We start from the raw sequence: 19,450 nt of genomic DNA on the forward strand, positions 1-19,450 counted from the left end.
TGCAGAACAATCTGAAGCAGAGTGACCATGATTTCACTTTGCTGTAAAATCATGGTTGCTCTGCGTCAGATTGTTGTGCAGAGTAAAAGTGTGGAAGTGGAAACAGTGTAGCTCATTGCCAGAGCCAGGGATCGGACCTGGGGCTTCAAACCTTCAGTCTGACGCGCTCCCGACTGAGCTACTCGGGCAACTCCGGAAAGACCCGGAAGAGCGCTATTAACTGTGCGCTGTTTCTGCTGTCACTCATCTCCTGCAACAGGCCCGTAGCCAGCCTAGTGGAAGGGGGGTTCTTTTTTTCAAAAAGTGGACCTTTTTGCAGTTTTTCCCCTCATTTTGTATTCAATTATGAGGTTTAAATACTTCATTTTGGTTACTTTTTATGCACTAATTTGTGCTGGATTAGCTTGTCTGCTGGTATCTTAACGAGGACGCTTTTTGATGCACCGAAAATATTTACTACAATGTTGTCAAATTGCTTACCAAGATCATGTACCACCTTTTTCAGTCCAAACACACGCATGCACGCACGCAGACACACAGACACATGCGCACACACACACACACACACGTGAATGGAGCGCCGACACATCACACATATTCAGGGTAAAAATCTTCTGAATCGGTCACTGTAGCTAGCTAGTCCCACTGGATGGATAATGGTCAGAATTTACTGTGTTCTTCCTTGACCCATGCTACACCCCTCCACTGAGTTTCGTGAAAATCGGTCTTGTAGTTTTTGTGTAATCTGACAGACACAGACACACACGAGTAAAAACATTAGCTACCTTCTGCGTGGAGTTGACGACTGTTTGCTAGCACGTAGTTAGCGTTATCTATCTCAACTGTTAGATTAGGTAGTAAATATAACAACCTTACCCTGTTTGGCAGTGTTTTTGAACATATGTTCAATATTCTGCGACAATGACGCTGCTGCCTGCTTTCTCTCCCGTCTCTCCTGCTCTTTTCACCCCATACTCACTATCCAGCTTGATGTCGTTTGCATAACGTCAGTTGCTGCGCACAGGGCCAATTTGGTGCCCTAGGCAAGATTTTAAGTGGTGCCCCCTGCATCGCAGGGTCATTGTGTTCATACACTCACAGACTGCATAGCTTTATGTCTTTGAGATCTTCTTTATTTTAGAAACAAAACCCCCACACAAACAGTATAAAAACAGTATTAAAGAAACAAGTGACATAAAATGAATTATAAATACAGTATTATAAAAGTATTGCACGAAAAAACGATATTACAGACACCTTAGTGCAATATGCATAATGTAGCAATGTTCTACAGCAGGGGTAGTCAATTATGTTGTGTCAGGGTCCACATTTCTTGGTCAAGGTATAATCAAGGTCCAGACATGGACTAAATCTGTGAATTAGTCATTTACCCCGTTGCTTATATTTAGTACATTCATTTCACAAAGTACAAAAATCAACTGGTTAAATAAATGTATATATTTGTATTAAAACGGTTTCAGACCACTTACATTTTAATTTGTTAAAGATTATTGTAGTCATATAGATAAACATAATAGAAACTTTCAAGCATTTTGTGTCTTATTAGATTAAAGTCTGTACCATTTCCCTTTGTCCCACTGTGCACTGCACAAAATTAGTGTTGAAAAATGAGGGCGAAGACGATTGAGTAATTCAGGGTGCGGGTTCTGGGGAAGATGTTAACAACTGGAGACAAGTCAAAAAACAGCTCAAAATCTCCATGAAATCAGGCAGATTTGGACTCAAACATATCTTTGCTTCACAACCACACATCAGCAGCGGAAAATCCCATATCAAGCAACATTATATATGCAAACTGGACGCGGTGCCGGTGGGTGTGATGGAAACGTGTCGCTGCTGAAACGCGTCTGCACTGAAATCCGCTGCGTCCGCCGCTGCCGGACGAGTTTCTAGGTGAACACAAGCTATGGCACCGTGACCCCCGGTCGTGTGCGCACTTTTATATTTTAGAGGCGAGGTTGACAATGTCCAATTTTAGCTGCTTATGTATAGAAATCAGCAAAACCCAATAGCTGTGTTTGTGTTGTTTTTGACAGTACAAAGTGCCGCTGTTGCCCAGTGCAACTCACTGACTGACTCCCTAACAGCAGCTCTATACAGGACATCCCATATTAACACTCACATCCTATTGGCTAATAACCAGGAATTGCTGTGACTTGGTTCCACACAATAACAAGCACTGAGTGCAACAAACCTCCGTACAAATGTTCACTCTTTCGGGCGCCCCTAGCATTTGCCTATTCCGATAGGGCCGGCCTTGGCTTCGCATGTAATACTCCTGTAAAGGATCATTTTAATGAAGACAAAAAAACGGACTTTGGCTACAGGCATGTGCAATGCCGTGTTTATGTGAGAGCTGTGACGCGCTGTAGCAGCAACTACATGTTTTCTACATCTCATCTCTAATGTGAGACAATAAATACATGCATGTGCAAATAGTGCTACATGTTCAATGAATCGCCAACATTGGAATCGGCAGGGACATGTATCTATGTATTTAATATTGGTTTAGTTATTTATTCCTGTAGTGTAAAATAAAAACCGCAAGAGTAGAAAAAGCATTTTTGCACGACCACGGTGTATTTCTGCGCTCGATCATTGTAGCAGTGAATGACGTCATACAAGCCCGCTGTGTCAATCACAGCCAGTGGGCGGTGTCCAGTGCGCTTATTGGCCGACATTATACTTCAGCGTTTAGTGTCACCGTCTCACAAACACTGAAACCCCAGAGGAGATGAGATGTAGTAAACATGTAGTTGCTGCTACAGCGCGTCACAGCTCTCACATAAACACGGCATTGCAGGAGATGAGTGACGGCAGAAACAGCGCACAGTTAATAGCGCCCTTCCGCGCCGATGCTCCGTTGCCGGAGTAGCTCAGCTGGAGAGCAGCAGGGTGACGATCCGGAGGATCCGGGTTCGAGGTCTGGCCCGGCAATGTGTGACTTGACATCCAGCCAATGTTTTTTTATTTGCAGGACGATGTCAAGCAGCGACCATGATTGCACTGCGCTGTATAAGTCATGCTCGCACTGTCCCGGGCCTTTGCTTTTGTATGCAGGATAATCCATGCCAGAATTAAAAATGAATACACAGAGAAAATCATCAATGAATCAATACATGTTGAAAGAAATAAATGAATACATCAATAAATAAATAGACATTTAGACAATAGACATAGGTCAATATGCAGCGGCTCGTTTGGAAAACCGAGCTCAACATCCTTCCCCAACAAATAGGCCACGACTTGCCGCAGCCCTGTAGACGGGGCGTCCATTTTCCACATGAATTTACTAGCTAACAGTTGTATTGTTGTGCAGAAGCTATTTTTGACTTTGTTCTGAATCGCACTGTCTGTTACACGTGGCTCGAAGCCCAATGTTTGCGCTACAATGTTAACGTTCATATTTCACACTTTCTATTTTTGTCTTTTTTTTAGCCCAAGTGTCCAGGCTTTTCGCGCATGTAGACGATGTGCAAAAAGAAGCGCACTTTCCCGCTCCAGCGCCGCGCTGTTATGTCATGCTGTAAATATAGTAGTACTGTGATGAGCCAGTCGGCTCTGTCACTGATTGAATTGGCTCTTATTAACCCTAATTGGACTGAGCATTGCGACCAATCACGGGATGTCATACCGGGAGCAGATGGGGATATAAGCAGTGCTCAGAAGACGCAAGAGAGACTCTTTCTACGGCTAGCATTGCTTGTGTTGGTTTGTGTGCAGATAATAGGGGGCTGCTTGTTTTTACATGTGCAGTGTGCAGTGTGCAGTGTGCAGTGTGCAGTGTGCAGTGTGCAGTGTGCAGTGTGCAGTGTGCGCCAAATGCTGGGGAGCTGTTCAGTTGACGGGAGCTCTCGGACTCTATTTTAAATCTATATGTGTTTGTTTGTGGGATTATGTGTATTTGATTACATGTTTTCATTGGGCAAGGACTTGTATAAAACCAAGTTTAAACATAGTAACAGTTTCTTTGCTCTAATTTATGAATTTATGGTTAGACTTAAACATACTGCTATTAATCAGTCTGTGTAACGGGGCCAAGTGAGTGATTGATTGATTGGATTTTGCTGATCCTATTAGCTATATTCCAATCAATTGATCTAAAACAACAATTAACCCGTTTTTTGTTTTTTTTTGGCTTTACATTGAAGAGTTTGTATTTTGCTTTTATAGTTGAAATTGCTGTTGTAATTGTGGTAACGTATATTGGTGTGTTTATTGTATGGTTTATCTGATGTTTATATTGTGGTTTCTTTTCACTTACATTGGTGTTTATTGTATGGTTTATTTTAGTATTTCTTTAATGAAGGTCAATTGCGGTTTTATTATATTAATTGGTCGTATGTATTTGAGGGAGAAATTAACTTAACTGTTTAATGGATATTGACTTTTTATGGATTGTTTAGTGATACTGTGATTGTTATTCTATTTGCCTAAATTGCACATTGTGTACCCAGCGTATTAAATTGGTTATTAAAAAGACTTGGTTATATACTTCCTCTTGGCTTTTCACTCTCCCTTTAACATCACTAATTTTAGCTTCCAGGGTTATTCGACCAGACCGTCCGGTAAACCAAAGGTGGTGGCAGCTACACGCTCCTCTGTCAAATCCAGTTAGGACACGACCTTACTAGGACAGGTTTCGTTACAGTACATTTTGATGATCCTGTACTGTTATCCTTACCAGCAAAGGCAGATGTGACAAATGAATGCATAACAATAATATTAGTAAATTGGGTTTGATGTATAAGGTGTTGTAGATTATGCAATAGAGGGCGGTGACGTGCACTAGGAGACTATACTATTTTGTGCATATGGCTCTCCTAATATTTTCGGTCAGCTTATTACCCAAAATATCAAATACTCTTCAGGATTGCATTCCACAAATGAAGCCAATCCGTTTTTAGTGTTTCTCTGAACACATCCAAGCTTACCTAGGCGCTACATATTCTTTTCAATTACCCGTAATTCTGATTTGTATTTTGGCTTGTTAATAGAAGTTATTGAAGTTGGACTCCTAATTCAAAATAACCAATATGTATCTCAACGTAATTTACTGACAGACATCACTCTTTATCACTTTCACTTTTGAAGGAACTGCTTTGTATTCTGTGTATTGTTTTATTGTAGTGCTGCTTCCTTTCTTGGCCAGGTTTTACTTGCAAAAGTGATTTTATTCTCAATGTAAGCTCAAAGTCAAATAGTTTAAATAAGAAAACAATGTATTGAAATGAGAACATCATGAACCTGTGTAATTGTGCTGAAGGACAAGCACTGAAAGCAGAGAGAATTTTGTGTTTGGCATTGAATAGCCTTAAAGAAAACTATGCCGTTTTTGGAAACTTTCATATTTAAGTTGAATGTAGGCAAAAACATTCCAGTCACTCTGAAGAGAGAATACAGTTTACTGTGCGAATAAGTAGCCCCTGAATTGAAGATAAAAATCAAAAGTGCTGTTCGTAATTAGTTTACACTTTTACATCAGATGTCTTGTTTTTGCTTTCCAAATTGAGGAGTTGTGGCATATAATGTAAATGAAGTTACTTCACTAGTAGTGTGATTTCTACGTTGTGTATGTGTGTTTGTATATATGAACTCATACATTTTTTAAAGATTGTATTTGGAAAACAAATTCAGGTATAGCACGTGTCCCCCTTTTGAATGGGTTCTATATATAACATTTTAAAACGAATGGTTCTGTATAGAACGCTATGTTTGGGGGTTCTTCATGTAACCCCTTTGAAGGGGTTCTACATAGAACCATAAAGGGATCCACCAGAGCGATTACTCGAGGAACCCTTTATGGTTCTGTGCAGAACAATTTCTTCTAAGAGTGTGGAGTGTCGCCACACAATTTCTCTCAGAGGGCTTTTGACCAATGGCAATCCAATCCTGAATGACGTCACCACTATCCTGTTGTACTTTATGCGAGAGATGTATTAAGTAGTTTATAATGAGAAGAATAACAATAATCGCCTGTTTTTCATAGTTGCCTATAGGTTTTGTATCCATTGTCTCCTTCATATTAGGAAAGGAAGTTGATCCATAGCCTACTCAGAGACAACTGAGAGTTGGTCTCTGAGCAGCAGCACAAAGGGGTCGAGTCTCTCAATGTCCGTGTGTTGGAGATATTCCACCATATTGGTCCCAGCCTTTAAAACAATGTTAAAGAAGATGTTAAAGATATTGTAGAAATATATTGCAGAAGAGCAGAACTACAATCACACTTTTTCAATGCTATTGCTGTTTTCTACCTCCCTGGTGAGGTACCAGTGCGGGAAGTTTGAGAGAGTATTTCTAAAATGTGTATGATCCAATACACACAGTTATTTAAAAAGCTGACGTCTTGTACATGCTCACCAGAACCAAGCCTAATTAAATAACACATTTAATATTAAATAAGTACATGTGCAGTAGCCACTTGGACAATTACAGATCCCCAGGTCAAAACACAACAGAAAGACATGGAAGATTGTATTTTCAAATCACATCTGTGGCCCCCCTAACTGTAATTTGGTATTAGTGGGTCAAAGGATTTATTTGGTTCAAGTGATAATAAGATCATATTTTGAAAACAAGCACTACAGGATGTCATATTTAAAATGACTGTGAGTACCTTTCTTTAGTGACGGTTCTGAGGGGGGCAGGGATTAGTTGAGTGTGCTAATTGGAGCTGTGAAGTGTGCAGAGAAAATACAAATGTTTTCTTTTAATATGAAAACAAAGAACTTTTTTTTAACACCGACCTGGGATTGTGTTTCTTTCCAAGTTTCCTTATTGTTTCTGAGAAGAGACTGTTCACTTGCAAAGTGAACTGGACCCGTGTGACTCGCAGGTAAGGAGAGCCCGTGTTGAACTAAGATGGCTACAGTGAGTTTTCCTGGACAAAGCTCGGGCAAAGGATAGCGCAGAGTGCACCTGCACCTGAGATTGTGTTGAGAAGCTTTGTGATAAGAGCAGGTAAAGAGGGAAAAGAAACACAAGTATTTTCTTTGTTTGAAGAACACATTTTGTTTTAACTGAAACGGGACTACAACTTTTGAAAGGGAAATAGTTGCTAGTGCACTGTATTTTTATTGAGTTTATTAGAAGAAAAAAAGCTTATATTTTGGACAGAACGAACTCGTTTGGCATGCAACTAGCAGCAAACGATGAGAAGCAAACAAAACAGTTAGCAAGTTAGCAAGTTACAGGCTGTCCTAGGTCCGGGGGTGCTTATGGTTGTTTATGGGTTCCCTTACCTTAGCCAGTGTCATGTACGGGTGTCCGTACCTTACTGGAGTGTTTGTTTTTATTATAATATATATACATAATATATAATAATGTAATATTTCAGATAAATCGTCACAGTGAGTGACACCAGCATTATTGGTTTTTTGAGAAATAAAAAAACAGAATGTAGAGAAGAAAATGTTGGAAGGAAGTTGGGAGAAAGACTGGTCTCCGAAGGAGCACCGGGACTGGTGGAAGCAACAACAACCAGATAAGACAGAGAAAGGAATTGTGATATTGTGTCAGGTTGGTGAGAATCAAGAAAAGAAAATAACAGAAATGGAAGATCATCATAAACAGTAATGTGAATTGAGAGAAGAAGTTGTGATAGAATTAATAGAACTACAAGGCAAATTAGAAGGGCAAGAAAAGTGGTCAGAAAAGGTGAAGGTGTAGGTGCGCGATGTGCTGCCGTGTTAGGAGCGCGTCGCGACACAGATCACTCCAAGGACGACAGGCCCGATTGGGATGATTTAGATCGCAAAGCATGGGAATATGAAAAAGGAGGTTTTGCTAGCGCTCCTCCCCCATATAATCCGGAATATAAATCAATCACTGATTTTGGTTATAATAATACATTGTATCCAGATCTGACCGCTCTGAAAACGGTCCCAGCTGCACCCATGCAAGTCAAAACTAGACAGAGTAAAGAGGAAGGTCAATCAATAGTCTATACGACTAAAACCCATGTCCCCTTCTCCCCAGGAGAAAAAGAAATGATATGGGCGTCCCTCCCAAAATTAAAACCAAACCAGGGTAACACAACTTTTTGGGATATTCTAGATGAAAAGATGGTTATTCACCTCCTTCACCCGCACGATGTACACATCATCGTGAAGGCTAAATGTCCGCCCAACATTTGGCTACAGTTACTACGAGAATATCAGACCGGGGAGTGGGCTAATGTAGCCTCTACAGATGAGGAGGAAATAACAGAACTTTTTCACAATGGATCAAGAAAACTGAGATAGTGAAATAATGAAATAATCGAGTGGGATTATTTGACATTTTATTCTAACTAATCATAAGCTTAAATAATAAGTTATAAGGGCTGTTTGAGACACTGCAGGGTCAATAAAACATGCCACAGATCGGATATCTGAATTATCTTTAGATATCAATGTGTATGTGCTTTGTGTGTTTATGTATATGTATAGTTTGAAGGTGATATAAGGTAAATGTCTATGTTTTGGCAATCATTTTAGAATTATATTTAAAAATGTAACAACAGATTTATCATATTCATGAGGATCTTTGGCTCTATACAGAGTGCCTCAAGCATCAGAAATCAGAAAGAAAGACTATTATAAGAAAAGTAATCCAAAATATACATTGAATAAACAGATGGATAATAATAGTAATACATAAATAGTCATGGTGTCTCCACAAGAAGAACCAGAATTTGTTTGTTAAACATCATGTTATGGACAAGCTCTGTCAAAAGTCAAATTCAAGGAAACGAAAGGCTAGAAGAGAGCCTGGTGCAGCCCTGACAGCCTGTGAAAGCAGGAGAATGTAAACAGTCTGGTGACATGTTACAGTCTTTCAGAAAATGTTTGGTTATTGGTGCCTAGCATATAATACCTGAAATGAAAGTCAAAGTAGACCATGGTTTTAAGATGAGTGATGTAGGAAAAGGGTAAGATACCGCAGAAGTATAAGATTACAACTATAGAATAAGTAAGCTCAAGTAATATAAAATGCTTTACAGGAGAAAAGTAAGAATGGAAAGGAAGAGTAAAAGAGAAGGTGTCCTAGGATTATGGGAATCATTATTGAGATCAATGGCCTATTGGCTAATATTTTGTTAGGTACATATATGACTTCAATAAACGAATAATGGAGTGACATCTGTATAAATATAAATAAAACATTGATAAAAAAACCTGAATACATTTCTTGTAAGAAATTAAGAATAGGAGAAAGAATAGCTGTTAGAATGCAGAGCAATGTTGACCAAAGTTGAAGAGGGTTTGAGTAAGTTGACGAGGGTCTGAGTAAGTTGATAAGGCTTGGGAAGCAGGAAAAGGCGAGTTTGATGTGTGTGAGACAAATGTGCTGCCACTTTTAGCACAGAGAGCTTCTGATGGTGATTGAATGAAACGTGGGAAAATACGGACGTTACTGAAGATATAACTTGATGTAGAATAAATGAATAAATAATTGAATGAGATATGAGTTAGTTTAAAGTCTAATGTCATGAAACTTTGACTGTATGGAAATAGTTCTTTCACAAACAGTAATACCCTATCAATTAGGAAGGAAGTCCATAAATAAACCAGTGTAAGGGATTGAGATTAGGGAACTGCCTTATGAGTAAATGCAAGTGTTCTACTACAAACGGTGCAACAGTGTCTATAAACTAATGTCCTGGGATATAAGGAATGGTTACATTACTAGACGCAACACCACTTTTGCAACAGGGCCTAACCATCCTCACTGCTCCCTGGACAAGTCGGTGGCTCCCCCTGTCCAGTCCACGGTCCCTGTCACCCCCTGTGTCTGGACCGGACGGACCCCCACTTCTACCATGTCTGGATATCGGAACTGGAATGTCGCCTCATCCTCAGTGATAATGTCCTGCTGGTCTATACGGGAGAGTCTAGCCAGTGGGCAGCGCTGGGGCACATCTACAGGGTAGGGGAAAAGATTTAACACTGGCAACGGGACCCTACCCTGGCATACCCACGTGATGGTCCGTGCCACCTGCCGCTCTCGCTCCTCATCCCAAGCCTCGATCAGGACACAGTATTCCGCTATGTGGGGGAACTCTGGCACCTGTGCCCACAGCACCATCTCACTGCAGGGCGGAATCTGGACAGTGGACTGCCGGGTCAGCCTCGTTAACGTTAATGTTAACCCTCTTCTCGCTTTCTCTGTTTGCCGGTTTCCCTGTTTGCCGGTTTCCAGCTGCCCTGCCCACTGCATGGAGGAATACCCAAGCAACACAGCGCCCAGGTTAGTAGGTCCAGTATGTAAACAGACACTGTAATGTTCAATGTCTTTCCTCGATCGCTTATAATCCAAGGAGGGGAGAGGGGTGGGCACAGCAGGAAATCACTCGCAGCTTGGCGTCTTAAACTTCTCTACGTTTCCACACTCCATGGAAATCAGCGAAACCAAAGGTGCACTCACTGTAGCCTCCAGAGGAATCCATCTCTCTCTGCTTCTGTCCTAGTGATGGGAATTCCGGCTGGTTTCAGTGAGCCAGACCATTTGGCTCAATTCAGCAATAAGAGCCGGCTCTTTCGGCTCCCAAATGGCTCTTCATTTAGTACCACTTCTGGCTTTTATAATTCAGGCAAATTTAGCAATGTTTGGACCTATGATTGGTATGTGTGCACATACATCACTTATTCAATGTAATTATACTTAATCTTATAATTTCCAGAATACCATAATTTACATGTTTTGTATTAAAAAAAAAAACGTAAATCATGTGAAAACATCAAACACTATTACACATGTGTATTGAACGTTTTATTTATATTGAACTATCCAAAACACAAACCATTCCAAGCAAACCACACTCAAAATGGAACCATATAACAAATAAAAAATGAATTACAATGCGCATAACGGCAGCATCCAACAGTTCTAGATGTATATATTACCAGTGACCTTGTCTTTAGTGCAGACTGACATTAAGAAAGTCTAAGTGCCTCAGCTTACAGGGGCTGATCCGGTTTCTGTTATTATCTGCCCTGTTTTGGAGAAGATTCTTTCTGAAGGGACTGATGTTGCTACGATGCAGAGTCTCCCTGCCATCACCTTGACCAGTCGTGGGTAGACTGAAGCCTCGGTCTCCCACCAGCTCAGCGGGTCTGTGGCTCTTTGGATAAGGGGCTCTTCAAGATAGGATCTTACTTCCAGTATAGCATCTGCTGTGGGATTCCTTCTTGCAGTGTCTCCTGTTGCTCTTTCATCAAAGAACCTCCAAACAGCAGACGTTTGTGGCTCCACTTCTAGTGCCCCTGCTCCCTCTTCTCCCTCTTGGCCTCCTAGTGGTGTAGCCTGCTGGCTGCTGGGGCTGCATCTTGCTGCTGCTGTTACTCTTTGAGGTGCCTCATCAACAGCTCTGTTGTCATTGAAGGACAGCTGTTTGAACCTTGGGTCCATTATGGTGGTTTCTGAGAGAACGGTATTGTATTCCATTCTGTGGAACTTTCTTTCCATAGATGCACAGAGAGCAGTCACCAACTCTCTCTCTTTCCCTTTGGTTACTGTTCCTCCTGTCTGGTGGTGGGCTGTTATTCTCTGCAGACCCTTGCACAGGAGTAGCATTTTGGAGGCTGTCACGTAGCTGAAAAAAAAGAGAAAACTCAGAATTATGCTTTGTTTTATTATGTGGTATATGGACTTTGTTCAGTTTATTCTTGTCTATTATTACTGCCATTCCCCTCTAATATGCACCTCAAATATGCAATTATGTAATACTAATGTAAAAACAGTTGTCCATTGTACCTGTCTGCACTGATCTCCACAGTGACTGCTCAAAGGGTTCCTGAACAGTGCATGTCTCTCGCACTTCCTCCCACTCTTCTTGGCTCAGAGCATCAACAGGTGCATTGATAATGGCCAAGGTAGAGATGATTGCATCCTTGGACTCCAGAACCCGTTTCAGCATATGAAATGTTGAATTCCACCTTCTTGTTTGGACCTCAGCTCAGGCATACCCATCTGGCGTTGAGAAGACTTCAGCTTCTCTGTGGCTCGTGTGCTCTTATGGAAGAATTCCCGCATCGCCTTCACTTTGTTCACAGTGGGCTTCATCACCTTCAGGGCATCTCTTACAACCAGGTTGATTGTGTGCACGAGACATGGGTGGTGGGTCCATTTCAAGATGTTAAAAAGCTTTGGTGATGTTAGCTGCGTTGTCAGTAACACAGCAATCCACTTTGTTTTCTACTTGCCACCCTTTTTTTGCACTCTTAGCAGTCCCTCTGCCAAGTTATCTGAAGTGTGTCTGCCACTAAACTCAAAACAGTCCAGAAGATTGGACACCATTTTTTATAATTTTCAATGAAGTGACATGTAGCAGACATGAAGGAAGTGGTGGCTCTGGATGTCCAGCAGTCAGTTGTCAGGCAAAGTGCTGTAGCCTTTTTAACCCTTTCTTGCAGTGAAGCACATTGTCTGTCATACAGTCTTGGAATAGTTGTTTGGGAGAGTGTTTTCCTGCTTGGAAGAACATACATTGGATTGAGAGCATGGGTGTAGCTTCTAAATCCCTTGTCCTCCACGACTGAGAATGGTTGGAATTCCCTTGCAATAATTTTAGCCAATACCTCATCAATTGTGTTTGGTCTTGCTGGGGTCATGGCCTTTGGCATAAATTGGCTTATAGAACTATGGGTTGCAATAGGTCGCAGTACCTGATGCCTGAGGGGTGGCTGTGAGCACTGCAGCAGCAATGGTTCCAGTAATCGCACAGGTATTTTCATTTTCAGTAGCAGGCATGCTAGCTTGCCTGTTTTCTTCCAACTGCATTGATGGATTTATAATTCTAATGTGTCTGTGAAGGTTGTTAGTAGACCCTGCTTGATATGATACTTTACAATTTTTACATTCTGCCTTTGTTGTTTATATTATCAAAATGCATCCAAATGCTACTTCGTTTGTGCCTGTCACTCATCTTGTTTTCTGACCCGTAATTAAAGATGAACTTTTCGCCACACTGCTCGGCCGCACCACTCGCACTGACTGAATGTTGTGTTGAGGTGTGTGTGCTGCACCAAACGGGAGCACCGGGACAATGTCATCATACGCAGCACATCAACACAACATTCATACTTTTATTCTGTCTTGTATTCATTTATAAGAAATAAAAACATAAGAACAGACATCCTTTCTCAGATGGGACCCGGCACATTCGCGAACGACATCACTATTCTGTCCCTGTGCGCTGTGTTGATCTGGGTCCTGCTCCCAGGTCTGCCACCTCCCCTCCTGTCTGCTGAAGTCCACTTTCCAATGTGGGAGGTCTCTGCGGCTCGTATCAGACGCTCCCTCCTCTCCTCTCCCAGGGCAGGGTGATTAAGTGGGGACGCGTGTGAAGAGTGCAGGTGGACCCAGGTGAGTTGTGCGGTGGTGATTGGCTCAAAGAAACACAAATAATAAGGCACGCGTGCAAACAATCAAAATAATACTAAGTGAATAACAAATTAAACAATAAAGTGAAAGATAATCAACACACAAAATAATGGCAATATAGAACCAAACAAAATACACAAGCCATATTGCATAAAGTGAAGTGAAATATAAATATAATAAGTAATGGTGATTAAGGAGCTAATTAACACCGTCCGTGACATTTACATTGGTTGGGTGTGTGGATACCAATAATTATTTTTGTTTTATTGAAATACAAAATAATTCTATTTTTCCGAAGTGCTGAACTTTAATACAGTCTAGAAAGATTAATATTTTTTGTCTTGGGCTATATTATTATTACCATAGTTTTTCTATTGTATAAGTATCTTGGAGTAGGGGCATCTCACCTGTCCTGTAAGATTTGGGAGGGTAGGAATAGTGTAGTTATTTTCTCTGTTTACTTGTTGTGTGCCCCATTACTGTTAGTTCAGGTAGCCACTGTGAATTTAAATCCTGAACCCTACTTTGCCAAATAAGGTCACAGCTTTACTTTGGTATGTAAAAAAAAAAAGAAATAAGAAAGAAAAGAAAACGCAGGATAGGCACATACCTCAAATTTGGCACATACCCCCTGTGGCCCCCCTAACTGGCACCGTGGACAAAACACTGTCAGCACCCCCCCCACCACTAACATCATGGACAATACACCCCCCCGATGATGGCCCCGCTACGATTACAACTGGCCCCAGCCATGCCCCCCGAGATGAAAGGGGCTAGAACCACCGCTGAATGGCTTGTTAGTGAGTTTGACTTAGGATCATGTTTTTAGTTGTTTAATATCTGCAATATGAATAGCCTACAATCATTACACATAAGTTTGATTTAAAATAACTAATTAAAGGTTAGATATACTGTATAACTTTGAATACTATTCTATACGGAGACATTATGTATTCTTACCATGGCAACTTCGATATTCTTGTTTCTATTAACTTTTGCATGTAAAGATTACATATTGTGGTTATGGGATACTTCGTTGCATTTTTTGGCATGTTGTTGTTTTCTTTTATGTGTGACTTTTAACTTTATACCCTATAGGATCCAATAACTTTAAACAGTATAACAATAATAATATTATAAGAGAAGACCAGCTAATGTATTGTTTACATGCAAAACCTTGGAAAAACATACTATAGTAAGCAAATGTAAACTATGAGGAAATATAATATTTGCACCCACAGTATAATGGACTGGGGGATAATCAGTATTTAAAAACTTTAAACTTTCAATATTTCCTTAAGTGACATTACGTGTACATCTAGATTGGTGATTGTTTCGTTACTCTGTAGTATTTCCTTCTTTGCGTCATCCTGCCGAGCTCATGAATTCTTGCCAAGGATGTTTTTCCTTGACTCCTTTGTCTCCGCAGTGAGGCTGACTGGGACGAAGTATGGCTGTGGAGATGGGGGTGTGGGGCCTGCACGGTCATGGTCTCGCAATACCAGCCCCAGTCCAAGAGGATACTGTATATTTTCTGTGACATCTTCCGAGGAACAGTGCCTTCATTGAAACTGTGGCGACATAGAAACTAAAGCAATCTTCTGTCCTGTCTCGAAGCAGTACAAGGAGAAGCTGACATGGGAGACGTCAAACAGCAGTTAGATTATTTATTATTATTTGTAAACCTAATAAACTGCCTGGCTTGAAATGTCTCTATGGTGACATAGTGAAAAAAGGTGTTACCAGTTGGACGCCATGGCGTAACAAACTGAAAAAAACAGTTTTCGGCTAGAGAACATTTGACAGTACCTGATATTATGGCAACTGCCCTGTTTTGGAAATTACAACATTTAATATCTTTGGTTTATATTTACAATAGGGCTATTTTGAAACATTAAGGCAGATTGCATGCTTCTCCTGAAACCTCCGAAGTTTTCCTGTCCTGTCTTCCTGTCATGCGATATGTTTATATTGTATATTGTTCAGCTCGGCTACTCTTTCTGATTAGCCAGCTATGTATTATATTGTATTTTTCTCATTGGGTCTGTGACCCGCTCCTATTGGATCAGGGGTCCACTGCCATGATATTGCGCGGAGGCCGCACAAGTGCTTGATTGCCTACACCAGACATTGTGCAAGTAGATTACGGCCTCGCTCCTAGCTGCACTAGTAGAGCAGCCGGCCTTGTTCTTGTAAGTGGAGGGCATAAGAGTTAACCTCTGTAGCCCCGCTTTGTATATGCTGATAGCAGACAGCTCCCGGTAGAGCGTGACTATGGTCCTCGCTCCTGGACGACTCAGGTGCGGCCCTACGGGATCCCTGAGGTAACTGTCTGGAGTTGTGTTGCCTAGGCACCCTTGCGGTGCACCTCGTGGCAGGCTCCCTTATCAGCTCGCTGCCTCCGCCCCTGCGACGGCTTTGTTATACAGCAACCCCTCCCCCTTGGGCAGTGCTTCCGACTTGAAAGATAACGATAGGTTGCGTATGCAATACAGTACACACAAACCATTATTTGAATAGGCACACAAAGCGCCAACTAAGCATGAATGATAGTATAAATGAAAAACACTTGTGGCTTTTGCTTTTTCATGTACAGGGCATAGCAGTTTGCAATAAAGTTTATTCATACATGTAGTAAACACACATACACACAGGCATCCAAATGTGTAAAGTATGCTTCCAACAAGGCCGACTTCATCTCCGCCTTCGCCTCCCACCACTCTCTGGATTTCCTCGCTCTCACTGAGACATGGATCTCCCCGGAGAACTCATCCACCCCTGCTGCCTTATCCTCTGTGTTTGTCCTGTCCCACTCCCCCTGTCTTACTGGGTGGGGGGGGAATAGGGCTCCTGCTCTCCCCTTCTCTGCTATTCTCTGTGCCACCCCCCTCTCTCTCCTCTATCGCCTCCAACAGCTTTGAATTCCCTCTCACCTCTTTCTTCTAGTTCTCTACTGTCCTCCTGGTCCACTCACCACCTTCCTGGATGAACTCGACTTTCTTCTCTCCTCCCTCCCCTCGCTGTCCTCACCTACCATCCTCTCCAAACCCTCCCACTCTGCCGGATTTCTTCCTCTCTTTTACTCCTTTAACTTCTCTCTCTCCGTCTCCACCCACTCACAGTGCAGGCTGCCAGTTAGACCTCATCTTGTCTAGAGGCTGTTCCCCTTCGCAACTCTTCGTGACACCCCTGGACATCTCAGACTCAGAATCACCACCGAGACGGCTCTCCTGGCAGTCACTGACTCCCCCCGGTGTGCTCGGGCGGCCTCCCTCTCCTCAGTCCTCATCCTCCTTGATCTCTCTGCAGCATTTGACACTGTCGATCACTCCATCCTCCTCTCCTACCTCGCTGACCTCGGTATCTCTGGAACTGCTCTCACCTGGATCTCCTCCTACCTCAACGACTGGACCTACCAAGTGACATGGCAAGGTTCCTCATCCACCCCCCAACCTCTCCTCATAGACGTACCCCAAGGCTCCATCCTGGGCCCGCTCCTGTTCTCTCTCTACACTCGCTCCCTGGGCCCCCTCATCGCATCCCATGGTTTCTCCTACCACTTCTATGCAGATGATGCCCAGATCTTCCTGTCTTTTCCCTCTTCTGACCCTCTCATCCCTTCTCGCATCTCTTCCTGTTTGTCTGCTATCTCCGCCTGGATGCAGTCACACCACCTCAAGCTCAACCTCTCTAAATCGGATCTCCTCTTTTTCCCCCACTCTTCCTCACCTTCTGCTGATCTCCCCATCTCAATCCCCTTGGAATCCACCACACTTTCTCCTGCTTCTTCCGCTAAAAATCTAGGAGTCATTCTTGATCCTGCGCTCTCCTACACCCAGCACATCACCACACTGACAGGCACCTGCAGATTCTTCCTGAGCAACATACGCCGAATCCGTCCCTTCCGCACCAACTTCTTGACTCAGCTGCTCGTCCAGTCACTGGTCCTCTCCCGCCTGGACTACTGCAACTCCCTCCTGGCCGGCCTGCCTGCAATTACTACCCGCCGCTCCAGCTCATCCAGAACTCTGCGGCTCGCCTGGTAATCTCTTTCCCTCGCACACACTACTCCACTGCTCCGCTCCCGCCACTGGCTCCCGATACCGACACAATATTATTATTTTTTTTTTTATTTCTTGGCAGACGCCCTTATCCAGGGCGACTTATAAAATAAGTGCAATACAAAGTGCAAGAATACAGTTAAATACAAGGCATCAAACATTACAGATTCAAATTTACATTAAACAAAGCAATTCAAGATATAATACATTTTACAACTTCCAATTTATACAGTTAAGTGCAGTAAGTGCGGACATACATCCTGGAAAGTAAAGCTAAGTGCTGTCAAGATGTAAGGTACAGTCAAGGGTTACAGGAAAGGGAGCAAGGAGGAAAATCAATCAATAATCCAAGAAGCATGACAAAATGCTATGAAGTGCTATCTAACGGGGATTAAAGGGACTAATATTACAAGTACTGTCTGAAAAGATGTCTTGAGTTAGCGCCGGAAGGATATATTAGTTGTAATATTAGTCCCTTTACTCTCCTGTAAGGTAGCACTTCACAACATTTTACCATGCTTCTTGCCTTGTATTACTAATACTTGTATTATTGATTTCCCCCTTGCTCCCTTTCCCGTAGCCCTTGACTGGGACCTAACATCTTGACAGCACTTAGCTTTCACTTTCCAGGATGTATGACTTTACTTATTGTATTTACTTGTGTAAATTGGAAGTTGTAAAATGTATTATGTTTTGAATTGCCTTGTATAATGTAAATTTGAATTTGTAATGTTTGATGCCTTGTACTGAATTGTATTCTTGCACTTTGTATTGCGCTTCTATTTTGTAAGTCGCCCTGGATAAGAGCGTCTGCCAAGAAATAAAAATAATACTAATAATGTGTATTCCCGAACATACAGTGAGGGGAAAAAAGTATTTGATCCCCTGCTGATTTTGTACGTTTGCCCACTGACAAAAAAATGATCAGTCTATAATTTTAATGGTAGGTGTATTTTAACAGTGAGAGACAGAATAACAACAAAAAAATCCAGAAAAACGCATTTCAAAAAAGTTATAAATTGATTTGCATGTTAATGAGGGAAATAAGTATTTGATCCCCTATCAATCAGCAAGATTTCTGGCTCCCAGGTGTCTTTAATACAGGTAATGAGCTGAGGTTAGGAGCACTCTCTTAAAGGGAGCACTCTCTTAAACGTACAAAATCAGCAGGGAATCAAATACTTTTTTCCCTCACTGTAACCCATTATCAATACAAATAAGGGGAATGTTTTTTTTTCTTTCTCTCAATGTTCTAACACTCCTCAAACAACAAAAATGCAGTAGAAGAAAAGACATTTGTGCTAGGAAAAAGAACAGAAAAAATTAGGCTACATCTCACCTTCTTTGTGGGTCTGGCCATAAGACTTCATCCACATCACATGCGATGTTGTCTTGAGCCAGGCAGCATGGAAAGTATCGCTTGGAGTGCCATATCCAGGCCTGGCATGACCCCTGATCGATGTCTCCACAAGCCTCCTCCATTGCCTGTAGAAGGGGTATGCGTTGGTGGGGCTGGCGATCATACACCTTCCAACGTCATACAGAGAAGAATTCTTCAATAGGATTCAAGAACGCAGATTATGGGGGCGATTGAGTTTGATGAAAAGTGGGTGACCTGTGAACCAATTGCGGACCACAGCAGCCCGGTGGAAACTAACATTGTCCCAGATGATAACGTACCTGGGCTTTTCTGGCACCCAGTCATTAGGGATTAGTCTGTTTGTGGAGGGTGTCCAGAAATGTGATGATGTGTGCAGTGTTGTATGGGCCAAGGATTGCATGATGGTGAAGGACCGCACACATTGTTACGTTGCCACCACGTTGTCCTGGGATGTTGATGATTGCACGGTGTCCGATGATATTTCTGCCGTGGCCGCTTGTTTTTGCAAGATTGAAACCTGCCTCGTCCACATATATTAGCTCACGATGCACTGAATCTGCTTCTAGCTCCATGACAAAACAATGTAGCACAGTATGAAAAGACAGGGATCAGTCAATATGAT

Source organism: Amia ocellicauda, chromosome 14 (genome assembly GCF_036373705.1).
Source record: "Amia ocellicauda isolate fAmiCal2 chromosome 14, fAmiCal2.hap1, whole genome shotgun sequence".
Lineage (NCBI taxonomy): Eukaryota > Metazoa > Chordata > Actinopteri > Amiiformes > Amiidae > Amia > Amia ocellicauda.